The sequence below is a fragment of the Amblyomma mixtum genome, chromosome 3 (genome assembly GCF_055824585.1).
Source record: "Amblyomma mixtum isolate Tamu chromosome 3, ASM5582458v1, whole genome shotgun sequence".
NCBI lineage: Eukaryota > Metazoa > Arthropoda > Arachnida > Ixodida > Ixodidae > Amblyomma > Amblyomma mixtum.
The window spans coordinates 48,623,678-48,641,075 of NC_143014.1; the positions used below are offsets into that span (position 1 = coordinate 48,623,678).

The following is a 17,398-nucleotide window of genomic DNA, read 5'->3' on the forward strand; positions in this document are numbered from 1 at the left end:
GAGAGAGAGAGATTACTTTTATTTTTCAGCTCAAGTCCGAGCCTTCCTCATCCTGGAATCCAAGCAGGATTGGGAAAGGAAACACAAACCAAAACAGAAACAAAAGGCAAATAATGAAATTTATGCAGTCACACTTTTCAAAGAGGCAATAAAATCCGCTGCATCTTTACAGACAACGACACTCTGTGGCGTTCAAAACGCTACGGCTTCCAGTTACTTCTCGGCCACGCGGTAGCCACTGTTGCATTGCAGGTCACACTGGACGCGACTGTGTTGCGCATCAAAGCGGCACGCGCGAGCAGGCAACGCGTCAGAACACTGAAGAGCATAGAGGTACTTGACGTACTTGAGTGACGTACTTGAGTGTAAACATTCACGCTTTTAAACCCAAAAACCCTACTGAGGGGCATGATGTGGGCAGCCTTCATGGAGAATGCAGCAGCACTGAGCACGCCCGGGGCACCGTCAGAAATCGTCGGCTGAGCGTGCCTCCACACACACACACACACACACACACACACACACACACACACACACACACACACACACACACACACACACACACACACACACACACACACACACACACACACACACACACACACACACACACACACACTCACAGTCACACTCACACTCACACGCACACGCACACACACACACACACAACATACACGCACGCACGCACGCACACACGCACACACAGTTACTAGAACCAACTCAGTTTCACAGCTCCCCATACCGCCCAGCGGAGGAGAGTGTCCCAAGCGGCGGTCACGAGAACTAACGGCGGTGTAGTCGAGCCTTGCTCCCTGCCGGGCGCGTCGTCGGCTACAGGCAGCGCTGAAGCGAGGAGCGGCCGGCACTTATGAGGTTTTGGCGAGCTGCGTTTGCGCTCTACATGGCTGCAGTAAAATAATACTTCAATTGCGGCCGCTTTTCCTTCGAAGCTGCGTGTTATCTTCGAGAACACGTTTGTGTGATGCGAAATTAGGCTTTTAATATCGTGAAAAAAGTCCAAAAATGCTGGCAACACGCTCGCGAGCATTGTTTCTTGCTTTGCTCAATGGCTTGTGTTTTCTAGCGCGTACCCCAGTGCATAGTTCCTATAATGTAAAGAGGTCAGACAAAGTTTCAGTGCGTGGGTGCACTCTACTTTAGGAGGGAACGTAGTGAATAATCGAATATCCACTGCGTTGTCGGTAATGCTGCGGACTCCAGACTGTCACTTTGTGCAGCGCAGCTGGGCATTTCGGAATGCACTTTTGCGATCTCGGAATTCTCTAAGTTACCTCGTGGCACTGCTGTCGCGACACACTGGGCACCGCGATCCATTGGAGGCTTTCTCTTCGGCGTAGTGCATTTTGGCTTTGAAATATGCGCCTGGAATAAAGGAAACAGCTTCGGAAGAGAGCCTGGTGCCAGCATCCATTTCCCTGTCTCCAAAAGCACTTCCGTACCTTGCACTACATGGGGATAGTGCTCTAGAAGGTCTTCTTCTTCGAAATGGAGATCACGAACTTTGCATTTCGAAGTCAGTTTGCGATCCTTTCTGTGAAGTGCACGCTCCCATCTTTTAAACTCGATGTGGTCTTTTGGCGGCCCGAAGCAATGACGGTCCGTTGAGTCATCGTTGCGATACCCGCTATTGCACCCCGGTGAAAAGCAGGTCGGCATGAATAGGTCCGATGTCACAAAATACAAACAAAAATTAACTAAGAAGCAGACGACACAAAGCGGCTGTCGCAAGCGCGCTTTACAAAGGGCGCAGCAGGGCCAGCAACCAGCGTCGCCGCTTCGGCCAACGTTTCTAGGTAAAGACAGTTGGAAAACATGCTCCGGGTATGCGGCCCCTTTCTGTCGCCGATTTCATCTCAAAGAGATACGAGCGCCATCTTTCGGCTGGTAGGAGTACCGCGTTTGTTCTTCCATGGCCTCCGTGCCTCCGTAACCAGCTCAAGCATCGGTACTTTAACACCGCGCTTGATCTCAGAGGCCACGATTTCTCTTCACCGCCGCGGCGCCCATTGGCTCCGCTTGGTCACAGTTTGCTGCGCGAATGATTAGTGTTAGCTCGCGCCTCGCATCGTCTGCGCAGGGGGCGGCTGCTTTTAGCCGCGCTCATCTACGAATGGCGAAGTCCGCGTGCGCTCTACGTCTGGGGTACGTCAGGGCAGGATGCTCGAGGTTGAGCCTCTGGCTGTAAATATCGGAAAAAACTGAAAGCCCTTCTTTCCATGGTTTAGAGAAACATGACGTACCGCTTGCCTCCTCGTAGTTTATGTTGATAATATTATATAAAAACGTTGAGCTGGGAGTAGCAGACGACGCGCTCATCCTAAAGCGACCGCAGCGCCACCGCCTAGACGGTGATCGCGTGGGGCCGCTCTGCTCCCTGGCTCGCCGGCGCAGTTTGCCAACTGTCTTTACTAGAAACGTTGGCTTCGGCGGACGCGGTTACTGCGACGCGCGTCTTTTCTATCTCTGTTGCTGTTATGTTAATATGTAAATAGTTTTATTACCATTGTAACTCTCCCCCTGTCCTTTCTACAATCCTCTCACCTCTTTCATTTCACTCCTACACACTGCCTGCTATCCTTTATTTCTGTTGAACCAGCTGAGGTGCTTTCAGCAGCGATGGCAGATGCCGGAGCTAGCAACAATCTTTTTCCTTTCATTTACCATGTATTGCTTTCAACTCTCTTCTGTCTGCACGTGGCAGCGGTGGTGGCTCAGCAGTATATCGGTGGCCCGAAGAAATGACTGTCCGTCGTATCATCGTTGCGATACCCGCTATTGCACCCCGGTGCAAAACAGGTCAGCATGAAGAGGCCCGATGTTACAACATACAAACAAAAAATTCAGGCGCCGCTTTGAGGATCTAAAGTGCGCGAGACAAAAGCCTTTCCACGCAACTTTGGCCGCACGGCTGTTGGCACACACGAGGCGGCAGAACCAACGTTATTTTGCGAGGAGGCAATGGGGTGACTTGGTTTGGCTAGCCATGACTAATTGGGTCATGACCCATGCCTTACTAGTCATGATTGGTTACTAACTAGTCATGATTGGTTAATGACTAACTAGCAATGACTAGTTAATTGATGGCTGGTTAATGACTAGCTAGTCATGACTGATTAGTTGATAACTAACTAGTCATGATTCGTTAATGATGAACTAGTCACGTCTGGTTAATGACTAGCTAGTCGTGACTAACCAGCAATGACAAACCAGTCATGACTAAGCAGTCATTAAGCAATAATAACTAGCCATGCCTGCTTAATGACTGACTACTCATGACTAACCATTCATTGACCAATCATAACTAGTCATGACTACTTAATGACTAATTTATCATGACTGCTTAATGACTAACCAGTCATGACTAATCACTAATTAGTCATGGTTAGTAATGACTAACCAGTCATGACTAACCATGAGTGGTTAGTGGCTAGCTAGTCATGACTTACTAGTCATGATTGGTTATTGACTTACTAGTCATGATTGATTATTGACTAACTTGTCATGATTAATTCATGACTATCTAGTCAATATTGGTTAATGACTAACAAGCCATGATTGGTTAATGACTAACTAGCCATGAATAGTTAATTGATGACTGGTCAATGACTAGCTAGTCATGACTAATTAGTTGACGACTAACTAGTCATGATTGGTTAATGACTAATAGGTCAGGACTATTTAGGTCATGACTAATTAGTTGATGACTAACTACTCATAATTGGTTAATGACTAACTAGTCATGACTAGTTAATTGTTGACTGGTTAATGACTAGCTAATTTGACTTATTAGTTAATGACTAAATAGTCATGATTGGTTAATGACTAACTAGCCATGACTAGTTAATTGATGACTGGTCAATGAACTAGGTAGTCATCACTAATTGGTTGATGACTAACTAGTCATGATCGGTTAATGACTAATTAGTCATGGCTATTTAAGTCATGACTAATTTGTTGATGACTAACTAGTCATGATTGGTTAATGACTAACTAGTCATGACTATTTAATTGATGACTGGTTAATGACTAGCTAGTTTGACTTATTAGTTGATGACTAACTAGTCATCATTGGTTAATGATGAACTAGACATGCCTGGTTAATGACTAGCTAGTCACGACTAACCAATCATGACTAACTACTGATGAGTGATTAATGACTAACGAATGACTAACCAGTCATGTCTGGTTAATCATCACTAGTTAGTCATTAAACAATCATGACTAACTAGTCACGAGTTAATGACTGGTTCAAATGCCAAATGAGTAGTTAATGACTTCAAATGCCAAAGGCCCTGGTTCGATGCTCAGCCTCGACACAGCTTTTTAAGCAGTGACGCCGAAACACGGACACATCTGCCGACACGGCTGCAAACGACAGTATGAGGCATTAAAGGCTTTCGCCTTAAAATTAACTGAGAAGCGGACAACACAAAGCGGCTGTCGCGAGTGCACCTTAAAAAGGGCGCAGCAGGGCAGCGAGCCGCACAGAGCGGCGACGAGGTTACGAGGGAGCAAGACTCGATCGCAGCGCCACTAGTTCGCGCGAACGCCACTTGGGACAGCTCTCTGGCACCGCTGTGAAACTCACTTGGTTCTAGTAACGTTGCACACACACACATACGCCGCCGCGGTGGCTCAGTGGTTATGGTGCTCGGCTGCTGACCCGAAAGACGCGGGTTCGATCCCGGCCGCGGCGGTTGAATTTCTTTGGAGGAGAAATTCTAGATGCCCGTGCGCTGAGCGATATCATTGCACGTTAAAGAACCCCAGGTGGTCGAAATTTCCGGAGCCCTTCACTACGGCGTCCCTCATAGCCTGAGTTGCTTAGGGACGGTAAACACACACACACGAGCGCACACACGATCACGCACACACACACACGCAGGTGGAACCAATGGTTAAAACAACCTGGTTTTGCTGCTGCTGGCCGCAAGACCAGTTGCGATAGCCGCCATAGAAGGAAGAGTCACAGTAGCGACGCGGAGCGTAAGTAAGAAATAGGTAGAAATTAATTTAATAAAAATAAACACGTCTTTCCATGAGGGCATAAATATTTAGTTTCTATTTTCACTTCAGACGAGCACATTCCAGTGTGCCAGTAAGAGTCAAATCCCCAGCAGCTTGAAAGTGAAGTATTTCCTGGTAATATGGGAATATCACCATCAAATACTTCTGAACACAAGCTTCTGGTCATGAAATAAAAGCTGACAAAGTGAACATTTTGCTTTGTTAGTGTTTCGCAGAAGAGCCACCGTCCTATGCAGCTGCACGGAGCTGTTTTTTAATATCAGTCTAACAATAGGTTTCAACTTCATCTACACGCACTCGGGGAAACCACACTGTATTGAGAAAAATGCCTCTTTTCCCCTCTTTCATTGAGAGCACGGTGTTAAGTGCTATTGTCCCAGCAAAAGTGACAGTCACTGAGACAAACCAGCGCTAAACAGCTCTGCACCCGGGTAGTCTATGAGCGCATTTTCGAATCCATGCATACTGCTTCCAACTAACAACAGCTCCGAATGCGCATCATGCGTTGAATATACTTCAAAAATTTTACAAAAAAATTACTGTGGCAAAAGAAGCAATATTACGTTGATTTGAAAAATAGCATATTGTTGCCAGACTCTCGTGAAAAACACTGTGGCCAGATTTCGAAAGTAAATTAGTAATTTATTTCAAAACAATATTCTTTAAGAACCAAATCTTACTTCACGGCAATAAAAATGATGACTTAAAATTGGCAACGCGTACGTTATAATTTTGAGTTTATGTAATACGCACATTGTGTCTAGATTTTCGAGCTTTAAAAGTGCATAGTGGCCAGACCTCTATGCTAAATGACTTTTTTTTAACACGTTTTAGGAGTCCATTATTACTTAACGTCATTTAAAATGATGACGCAAATTTGGCGACGCGTAGATTATGATTCTATATGTGTGTGTGTGTGTGTGTGTGTGTGTGTGTGTGTGAGGCACATTGTGTGCAGATTTTCGAAGTTAGAAGAGTGGTGGCCAGAGTTATATGCTGACAAAGAAAAACAACTTTTTCTTTATTGAAACAAGGTTTGCGTTATAGTATACGACGTGTTTTTATATGTGTGGTAAAAAGTTATGATTTCCTTGAAAGGTTCAATTTGCTTTACAGTCTCCAAAATCGACTGCAGTCGACATCGATGGCTGGGCAGGTAAAGCTTCGAATAAAACTAATGTTAGTATAATGTAAAACCACAGCGATAAAGGAACGTTGCATTATTTCTAAGGTTTGACGTATCTCGGAATATTTCTGTTTGGCACGTAGTGAGGTTTTCCTATTAGCAGAACTTTTCTGTTTCATGAGACGGTATTCAAGTAGAACTTTTTGCTGAGATAGATGGTCCATTCTGACGTAAGTTCGGCAGCGCGAATGAAGGTGCCCGAAGGCGTCCCTTCTTCGTTTCTACTTCGAGCTTCTTCATTCGCCCTGCTTTACTTATGTCTTAGAGATTGTGATTGCCATAGAGCGCATGTACAGTCCCGAATTGTCACGAGAAAACTCTAAATGTCACCCATCCGCCGTGATCAGTTATGGCACCCTTCAGGGTAGGCTGTTTAATCTTGGAGTCGATGCTGTCCGTTTCAAGGGGAATTTTTAAGTAGCACGTATTAATTGTGCTCTGTTGTATTTCGTGTCGCTTTGTAGCCCCAGGCTGCAACGTCTTATTAACTGCGTGGTTAAACGTTTCAAAGTTTAAATGTTTACTGAAGGTCAGGAAAAGTTATTCCAGCGTTTATTTCCAACGTTTATAAAACAACAACAAACGAACATATAGAACAACACACTGACAAAAAAAAAGGAACGTGGTAGTTAATCTTTGGTTACACTCTTCCCCTGTATTAATAAATAAAATAGATGAACCCGGAGGTCTCTGTGGGCCTGTGGCGCAACGGATAACGCGTCTGACTTCGGATCAGAAGATTCCAGGTTCGAGTCCTGGCAGGCTCTTTTTTAATTTTTCCCTTCTTGGCCACCATATTGCGAACGGTTTAACATACAAGATATATCGTTCCTGCGACAACCAAAATGTAACCTAGATGGCCAGGTGGTCGAAGTTATTCCGGAACTCTCCACAACTGCACCTCTTTTTTCCTTTACGGCGTGGTTGGGGTGTCCAACGAGAAGTGAGACAATTCCTGCGCCATTTCCTTTCCTCAAAAACCAATCTTTCCACTGTGTGCAACGCGACAGCGGCCAACATACCATCTTATTTGTGTGGGCACGTGAACCATCATTGCTGCTTTGGAAGTATTGCTGTCTTAGAGTATTTCTGTCGGACACGAACCCTTGACAGTGAATACCCGGCCTTCGCCGTGGTAATACCATACTGCAGACTCATCCTGGAGAGAGAGAGAGAGAGAGAGATTACTTTTATTTTTCAGCTCAAGTCCGAGCCTTCCTCATCCTGGAATCCAAGCAGGATTGGGAAAGGAAACACAAACCAAAACAGAAACAAAAGGCAAATAATGAAATTTATGCAGTCACACTTTTCAAAGAGGCAATAAAATCCGCTGCATCTTTACAGACAACGGCACTCTGTGGCGTTCAAAACGCTACGGCTTCCAGTTACTTCTCGGCCACGCGGTAGCCACTGTTGCATTGCAGGTCACACTGGACGCGACTGTGTTGCGCATCAAAGCGGCACGCGCGAGCAGGCAACGCGTCAGAACACTGAAGAGCATAGAGGTACTTGACGTACTTGAGTGACGTACTTGAGTGTAAACATTCACGCTTTTAAACCCAAAAACCCTACTGAGGGGCATGATGTGGGCAGCCTTCCTGGAGAATGCAGCAGTGTGAGGAGGTGAAGACTGCAGGTAAAATTTACGCATTAACACTCATGAGTTAAAGGAAAGAAATAAACGAGGCGGCGTTTGCAGGAAAGGAAAATCTAATTGAAGTATTGAAATGAAACGGGGAAAAAACAGACAAGAGAGAGAACAAAGAGGAAAAAGGAAAGGAAAACAAACACTCGCGAGAAGACAGTCAAAAGGAAAGTCACACTTAAATTTCTTTGTGTCCCAGTGATGAGCCTGGTGCGTCGATCGAGGAGCCGTGGCTGGGCGTCGGGGCAGACTTTAGGCACGTGTGTCGGGTTCCCTTCGTTGACACCCGGTTGGCGGCGTTCTCCACGGCGGCCTCAACGCTGCCGAAGAAAATAGCGTCTGCGTGCTCCGGGCACGGCCCTCAGGTCCGGTAGCCCAGGTACGCCACGGAGATGTCAGAGGCGGCCCGTGTCGAGAAGCTGTCGGCTGGGCGGAAAGAGAGGCGCCTGGATGTGACGGCCGAGGTTCCCGACGACGGCTGTCCGGGTCTGGTCACCCGGACGTCTGCGGCTGAGGCCCAAGCCTGGTAACTCGGGGCGCCAGCAGAAGAGGTCCACCTCCGTCGCCGACCGCCGTCTTCCTCTTCTCTCCCGCACGTTCTCTCTGCCACGTATTCCTTCCTTTTCTTCTTCGTCCGCCTCCCGTGCGTCTTCTGTAACCGCAGTGTGGCGCTGGCTCCTTACAAGCAGCACTGAGAACGCCCGGGGCACCGTCAGAAATCGTCGGCGGAGCGTGCCTCCACACACACACACACACACACACACACACACACACACACACACACACACACACACACACACACACACACACACACACACACACACACACACACACACACACTCACACTCACACTCACACTCACACTCACACACACACACACACACACACACACACACACACACACACACACACACACACACACACACAGACGCACACGCACACCCACATACACAACACACACACACGCACGCACGAATGCACACACACACACACTGTTACCAGAACCAACTCAGTTTCACAGCTCCCCATACCGCCCAGCGGAGGAGAGTGTCCCAAGCGGCGGTCACGAGAACTAACGGCGGTGTAGTCGAGCCTTGCTCCCTGCCGGGCGCGTCGTCGGCTACAGGCAGCGCTGAAGCGAGGAGCGGCCGGCACTTATGAGGTTTTGGCGAGCTGCGTTTGCGCTCTACATGGCTGCAGTAAAATAATACTTCAATTGCGGCAGCTTTTCCTTCGAAGCTGCGTGTTATCTTGGAGAACACGTTTGTGTGATGCGAAATTAGGCTTTTAATATTGTGAAAAAAGTCCAAAAATTCTGGCAACACGCTCGCGAGCATTGTTTCTTGCTTTGCTCAATGGCTTGTGTTTTCTAGCGCGTACCCGAGTGCCTAGTTCCTATAATGTAAAGAGGTCAGACAAAGTTTCAGTGCGTGGGTGCACTCTACTTTAGGAGGGAACGTAGTGAATATTCGAATATCCACTGCGTTGTCGGTAATGCTGCGGACTCCAGACTGTCACTTTGTGCAGCGCAGTTGGGCATTTCGGAATGCACTTTTGCGATCTCGGAATTCTCTAAGTTACCTCGTGGCACTGCTGTTGCGACAAACTGGGCACCGCGATCCATTGGAGGCTTTCTCTTCGGCGTAGTGCATTTTGGCTTTGAAATATGCGCCTGGAATAAAGGAAACAGCTTCGGAAGAGAGCCTGGTGCCAGCATCCATTTCCCTGTCTCCAAAAGCACTTCCGTACCTTGCACTACATGGGCATAGTCCTTTAGAAGGTCTTCTTCTTCGAAATGGAGATCACAAACTTTGCATTTCGAAGTCAGTTTGCGATCCTTTCTGTGAAGTGCACGCTTCCATCTTTTAAACTCGATGTGGCCTTTTGGCGGCCCGAAGCAATGACGGTCCGTTGAGTCATCGTTGCGATACCCGCTATTGCACCCCGGTGAAAAGCAGGTCGGCATGAACAGCTCCGATGTCACAAAATACAAACAAAAATTAACTAAGAAGCAGACGACACAAAGCGGCTGTCGCAAGCGCGCTTTACAAAGGGCGCAGCAGGGCAGCAACCAGCGTCTCCGCTTCGGCCAACGTTTCTAGATAAAGACAGTTGGAAAACATGCTCCTGGTATGCGGCCCCTTTCTGTCGCCGATTTCATCTCAAAGAGATACGAGCGCCATCTTTCGGCTGGTAGGAGTACCGCGTTTGTTCTTCCATGGCCTCCGTGCCTCCGTACCCAGCTCAAGCATCGCTACTTTAACACCGCGCTTGATCTGAGAGGCCACGATTTCTCTTCACCGCCGCGGCGCCCATTGGCTCCGCTTGGTCACAGTTTGCTGCGCGAATGATTACTGTTAGCTCGCGCCTCGCATCGTCTGCGCAGGGTGGCGGCTGCTTCTAGCCGCGCTCATCTACGAATTGCGAAGTCCGCGTGCGCTCTACGTCTGGGGTACGTCAGGGCAGGATGCTCGAGGTTGAGCCTCTGGCTGTAAATATCGGAAAAAACTGGAAGCCCTTCTTTCCGCGGGTTAGAGAAACATGACGTACCGCTTGCCTCCTCGTAGTTTATGTTGATAATATTATATAAAAACGTTGAGCTGGGAGTAGCAGACGACGCGCTCATCCTAAAGCGACCGCAGCGCCACCGCCTAGACGGTGATCGCGTGGGGCCGCTCTGCTCCCTGGCTCGCCGGCGCAGTTTGCAAACTGTCTTTACTAGAAACGTTGGCTTCGGCGGACGCGGTTACTGCGACGCGCGTCTTTTCTATCTCTGTTGCTGTTACGTTAATATGTAAATAGTTTTATTACCATTGTACCTCTCCCCCTGTCCTTTCTACAATCCTCTCACCTCTTTCATTTCACTCCTACACACTGCCTGCTATCCTTTATTTCTGTTGAACCATCTGAGGTGCTTTCAGCAGCGATGGCAGATGCCGGAGCTAGCAACAATCTTTTTCCTTTCATTTACCATGTATTGCTTTCAACTCTCTTCTGTCTGCACGTGGCAGCGGTGGTGGCTCAGCTGTATATCGGTGGCCCCAAGAAATGACTGTCCGTCGTGTCATCGTTGCGATACCCGCTATTGCACCCCGGTGCAAGACAGGTCAGCATGAAGAGGCCCGATGTTACAACATACAAACAAAAAATTCAGGCGCCGCTTTGAGGATCTAAAGTGCGCAAGACGAAAGCCTTTCCACGCAACTTTGGCCGCACGGCTGTTGGCACACACGAGGCGGCAGAACCAACGTTATTTTGCGAGGAGGCAATGGGGTGACTTGGTTTGGCTAGCCATGACTAATTGGGTCATGACCCATGCCTTACTAGTCATGATTGGTTACTAACTAGTCATGATTGGTTAATGACTAACTGGCCATGACTAGTTAATTGATGACTGGTTAATGACTAGCTAGTCACGACTAATTAGTTGATGACTAACTAGTCATGATTCGTTAATGATGAACTAGTCACGTCTGGTTAATGACTAGCTAGTCGTGACTAACCAGCAATGACAAACCAGTCATGACTAAGCAGTCATTAAGCAATAATAACTAGTCATGCCTGCTTAATGACTGACTACTCATGACTAACCATTCATTGACCAATCATAACTAGTCATGACTACTTAATGACTAATTTACCATGACTGCTTAATGACTAACCAGTCATGACTAATCAGTAATTAGTCATGGTTAGTAATGACTAACCAGTCATGACTAACCATGAGTGGTTAGTGGCTAGCTAGTCATGACTTACTAGTCATGATTGGTTATTGACTTACTAGTCATGTTTGATTATTGACTAACTTGTCATGATTAATTCATGACTATCTAGTCATTATTGGTTAATGACTAACAAGCCTTGATTGGTTAATGACTAACTAGCCATGAATAGTTAATTGATGACTGGTCAATGACTAGCTAGTCATGACTAATTAGTTGATGACTAACTAGTCATGATTGGTTAATGACTAATAGGTCAGGACTATTTAGGTCATGACTAATTAGTTGATGACTAACTACTCATAATTGGTTAATGACTAACTAGTCATGACTAGTTAATTGATGACTGGTTAATGACTAGCTAATTTGACTTATTAGTTAATGACTAAATAGTCATGATTGGTTAATGACTAACTAGCCATGACTAGTTAATTGATGACTGGTCAATGAACTAGGTAGTCATCACTAATTGGTTGATGACTAACTAGTCATGATCGGTTAATGACTAATTAGTCATGGCTATTTAAGTCATGACTAATTTGTTGATGACTAACTACTCATGATTGGTTAATGACTAACTAGTGATGACTAGTTAATTGATGACTGGTTAATGACTAGCTAGTTTGACTTATTAGTTGATGACTAGTTATTCATCAACTAATAAGTCAGTTGATGACTAACTAGTCATCATTGGTTAATGATGAACTAGACATGCCTGGTTAATGACTAGCTAGTCACGACTAACCAATCATGACTAACTACTGATGAGTGATTAATGACTAACGAATGACTAACCAGTCATGACTGGTTAATCATCACTAGTTAGTCATTAAACAATCATGACTAACTAGTCACGAGTTAATGACTGGTTCAAATGCCAAATGAGTAGTTAATGACTTCAAATGCCAAAGGCCCTGGTTCGATGCTCAGCCTCGACACAGCTTTTTAAGTAGTGACGCCGAAACACGGACACATCTGCCGACACGGCTGCAAACGACAGTATGAGGCATTAAAGGCTTTCGCCTTAAAATTAACTGAGAAGCGGACAACACAAAGCGGCTGTCGCGAGTGCACCTTAAAAAGGGCGCAGCAGGGCAGCGAGCCGCACAGAGCGGCGACGAGGGTACGAGGGAGCAAGACTCGATCGCAGCGCCACTAGTTCGCGCGACCGCCACTTGGGACAGCTCTCTGGGCACCGCTGTGAAACTGACTTGGTTCTAGTAACGTTGCACACACACACATACGCCGCCGCGGTGGCTCAGTGGTTATGGTGCTCGGCTGCTGACCCGAAAGACGCGGGTTCGATCACGGCCGCGGCGGTTGAATTTCTTTGGAGGAGAAATTCTAGATGCCCGTGCGCTGAGCGATATCATTCCACGTTAAAGGACCCCAGGTTCGAAATTTCCGGAGCCCTTCACTACGGCGTCCCTCATAGCCTGAGTTGCTTAGGGACGGTAAACACACACACACGAGCGCACACACGATCACGCACACACACACACGCAGGTGGAACCAATGGTTAAAACAACCTGGTTTTGCTGCTTCTGGCCGAGGGACCAGTTGCGATAGCCGCCATAGAAGGAGGAGTCACAGTAGCGACGCGGAGCGTAAGTTAATACCCCTGTCAAGCGGGCAAGTTAAGTGCACTTACGGAAAGTGTACTTTGCTGTAAGTACACTTTGCCGCATCTAAACGACGCGAGTGGAGTGTCACTCGCGGAAAGTGCGCTCCGCCAGGAGTGCGTTTATGGACCATACTTTGCTGGCCGAGTGCGTAGCCTCGACGCCAGCGGTTCCAATGGTACAAAATTTATAATGCATAAAAAGTACTTACGACTTTATTTTACGTGTTATAAACTGTTTTCAGAAAAAAGTTCGTTGGTTATAGCTACAACCGAAGCAACAAAACAAGTAAACGTGATCAGATGCAACATCGCTGCCCGCCGCCATCTTGTTTGTTGTCGAAATTCTGGATAGCCTTGGCTGGTCTTGGCTTTTCTGCTATTTAAATTTTTTTCATCGTTAAAAACTGTTGAGCCTCGCTTTATTTGCACTATCACGTTAAGCAATCAAATATTATTAGTCCTTTTTTCTTTTCCATCGGCCTGTTCAGAAATTCCGCTCATTTTCTGTAGCAATTATTTTTTTACTATGAGTGCACTTTGCTTTCCCGTTTAGCACCGCGTAGCCCAAAGTGTCACTCGGGATGCCAAAGCGCACTCCCCGTAAGTGCACTTAACTTGCCCGCTTGACAGGGGTATAGAGAGAAATAGGTAGAAATTAATTTAATAAAAATAAACACGTCTTTCCATGAGGGCATAAATATTTAGTTTCTATTTTCACTTCAGGGGAGCACATTCCAGTGTGCCAGTAAGAGTCAAATCCCCAGCAGCTTGAAAGTGAAGTATTTCCTGGTAATATGGAAATATCACCATCAAATAGTTCTGAACACAAGCTTCTGGTCATGAAATAAAAGCTGACAAAGTGAACATTTTGCTTTGTTAGTGTTTCGCAGAAGAGCCACCGTCCTATGCAGCTGCATGGAGCTGTTTTTTAATATCAGTCTAACAATAGGTTTCAACTTCATCTACACGCACTCGGCGAAACCACACTGTATTGAGAAAAATGCCTCTTTTCCCCTCTTTCATTGAGAGCACGGTGTTAAGTGCTATTATCCCAGCAAAAGTGACAGTCACTGAGACAAACCAGCGCTAAACAGCTCTGCACCCGGGTAGTCTATGAGCGCATTTTCGAATCCATGCATACTGCTTCCAACTAAAAACAGCTCTGAATGCGCATCATGCGTTGAATATACTTCAAAAATTTTACAAAAAAATTATTGTGGCAAAAGAAGCAATATTACGTTTATTTGAAAAATAGCATATTGTTGCCAGACTCTCGTGAAAAACACTGTGGCCAGATTTCGAAAGTAAATTAGTAATTTATTTCAAAACAATATTCTTTAAGAACCAAATATTACTTCACGGCAATAGAAATGATGACTTAAAATTGGCAACGCGTACGTTATAATTTTGAGTTTATGCAATACGCACATTGTGTCTAGATTTTTATTTATTTATTTATTTATTTATTTATGAATACTGTCAACCCTCATTTGAGGGTCATTACAGGGAGGGAAAGTGAAGAGACAAAGAAATGCACATATAACCATGAATGAACAAGCTTCCTTGAGCATACAATACAAGAGAGCGTTGAAACGCAACACAGTTCACACCACTGCAGAACCACCTGCTATAAAAAAAGCAATATTGGACAATCAGTTACGCGCCCATCTACAAGAATCCCATGCCTAGACGGAATCCCCAAGTGCATTCAAGAATGCCGCTACACCTGTAGACTCAGCAACGTGAGCGGGCAGTTTATTCCAGTGCTCAATAGCATCCGGAAAGAATGAGCAGCGAAAGACGTTAGTTCGTGTCAAGTATGGCCGAATTGCTTTGTGGTGGTTAAGGCGGGAGCTTAGTCTACCTGGAGGCTGCAGATATTTTTCTTTATTGATGTTAATTTCTCCGTGAATGATTTGGTAAAGTATTTTTAATCTCTGCCTTTTACGTCTTTTTTCTAATGTTTCTAGACTACATGAGTTTAACATCTCCGTTACCGAATCTGTTTTCCTGTATTTTGAACAAATAAATCTCGCTGCTCGTCTTTGAATCTTTTCTATTTCCGTTGAAAGAATCTTCTGAAAGAAAGAAGCTTTAAAAGTGCATAGTGGCCAGACTTCTATGCTAAATGACTTTTTTTAACACCTTTTAGGAGTCCATTATTACTTAACGTCATTTAAAATGATGACGCAAATTTGGCGACGCGTAGATTATGATTCTATATGTGTGTGTGTGTGTGAGGCACATTGTGTGCAGATTTTCGAAGTTAGAAGAGTGGTGGCCAGAGTTATATGCTGACAAAGAAAAACAACTTTTTCTTTTTTGAAACAAGGTTTGCTTTATAGGATACGACGTGTTTTTATATGTGTGGTAAAAAGTTATGATTTCCTTGAAAGGTTCAATTTGCTTTACAGTCTCCAAAATCGACTGCAGTCGACATCGATGGCGTGGCAGGTAAAGCTTCGAATAAAACTAATGTTAGTATAATGTAAAACCATAGCGATAAAGGAACGTTGCATTATTTCTAAGCTTTGACGTATCTCGGAATATTTCTGTGTTTGGCACTTAGTGAGGTTTTCCTATTAGCAGAACTTTTCTGTTTGATGAGACGGTATTCAAGTAGAACTTTTTGCTGGGATAGATGGTCCATTCTGACGTAAGTTCGGCAGCGCGAATGAAGGTGCCCGAAGGCGTCCCTTCTTCGTTTCTACTTCGAGCTTCTTCATTCGCCCTGCTTTACTTATGCCTTAGAGATTGTGATTGCCATAGAGCGCATGTACAGTCCCGAATTGTCACGAGAAAACTCTAAATGTCACCCATCCGCCGTGATCAATTATGGCACCCTTCACGGTAGGCTGTTTAATCTTGGAGTCGATGCTGTCCGTTTCAAGGGGAATTTTTATGTAGCACGTATTAATTGTGCTCTGTTGTATTTCGTGTCGCTTTGTAGCCCCAGGCTGCAACGTCTTATTAACTGCGTGGTTAAACGTTTCAAAGTTTAAATGTTTACTGAAGGTCAGGAAAAGTTATTCCAGCGTTTATTTCCAACGTTTATAAAACAACAACAAACGAACATATAGAACAACACACTGACAAAAAAAAAGGAACGTGGTAGTTAATCTTTGGTTACACTCTTCCCCTGTATTAATAAATAAAATAGGTGAACCCGGAGGTCTCTGTGGGCCTGTGGCGCAACGGATAACGCGTCTGACTTCGGATCAGAAGATTCCAGGTTCGAGTCCTGGCAGGCTCTTTTTTAATTTTTCCCTTCTTGCCCACAATATTGCGAACGGTTTAACATACAAGATATATCGTTCCTGCGACAACCAAAATGTAACCTAGATGGCCAGGTGGTCGAAGTTATTCCGGAACTCTCCACAACTGCACCTCTTTTTTCCTTTACGGCGTGGTTGGGGTGTCCAACGAGAAGTGAGACAATTCCTGCGCCATTTCCTTTCCTCAAAAACCAATCTTTCCACTGTGTGCAACGCGACAGCGGCCAACATACCATCTTATTTGTGTGGGCACGTGAACCATCATTGCTGCTTTGGAAGTATTGCTGTCTTAGAGTATTTCTGTCGGACACGAACCCTTGACAGTGAATACCCGGCCTTCGCCGTGGCTATACCATACTGCAGACTCATCCTGGAGAGAGAGAGAGAGAGATGACTTTTATTTTTCAGCTCAAGTCCGAGCCTTCCTCATCCTGGAATCCAAGCAGGATTGGGAAAGGAAACACAAACCAAAACAGAAACAAAAGGCAAATAATGAAATTTATGCAGTCACACTTTTCAAAGAGGCAATAAAATCCGCTGCATCTTTACAGACAACGACACTCTGTGGCGTTCAAAACGCTACGGCTTCCAGTTACTTCTCGGCCACGCGGTAGCCACTGTTGCATTGCAGGTCACACTGGACGCGACTGTGTTGCGCATCAAAGCGGCACGCGCGAGCAGGCAACGCGTCAGAACACTGAAGAGCATAGAGGTACTTGACGTACTTGAGTGACGTACTTGAGTGTAAACATTCACGCTTTTAAACCCAAAAACCCTACTGAGGGGCATGATGTGGGCAGCCTTCCTGGAGAATGCAGCAGCACTGAGAACGCCCGGGGCACCGTCAGAAATCCTCGGCGGAGCATGCCTCCACACACACAAACACACACACACACA

At 45.7% G+C, this 17,398-nt stretch overlaps 2 non-coding genes across 2 annotated transcripts; both read left to right on the forward strand.

Annotated features, from left to right (window-relative positions):
• Positions 1–6,929: 6,929 nt before the first annotated feature.
• On the forward strand, positions 6,930–7,002 carry TRNAR-UCG (transfer RNA arginine (anticodon UCG)). The gene has a single exon. It is a non-coding gene; the product is annotated as a tRNA-Arg (tRNA).
• Positions 7,003–16,406: 9,404 nt separating this feature from the next.
• Positions 16,407–16,479, forward strand: TRNAR-UCG (transfer RNA arginine (anticodon UCG)). Its single transcript has one exon. It is a non-coding gene; the product is annotated as a tRNA-Arg (tRNA).
• The last annotated feature ends 919 nt before the right edge of the window (positions 16,480–17,398 follow it).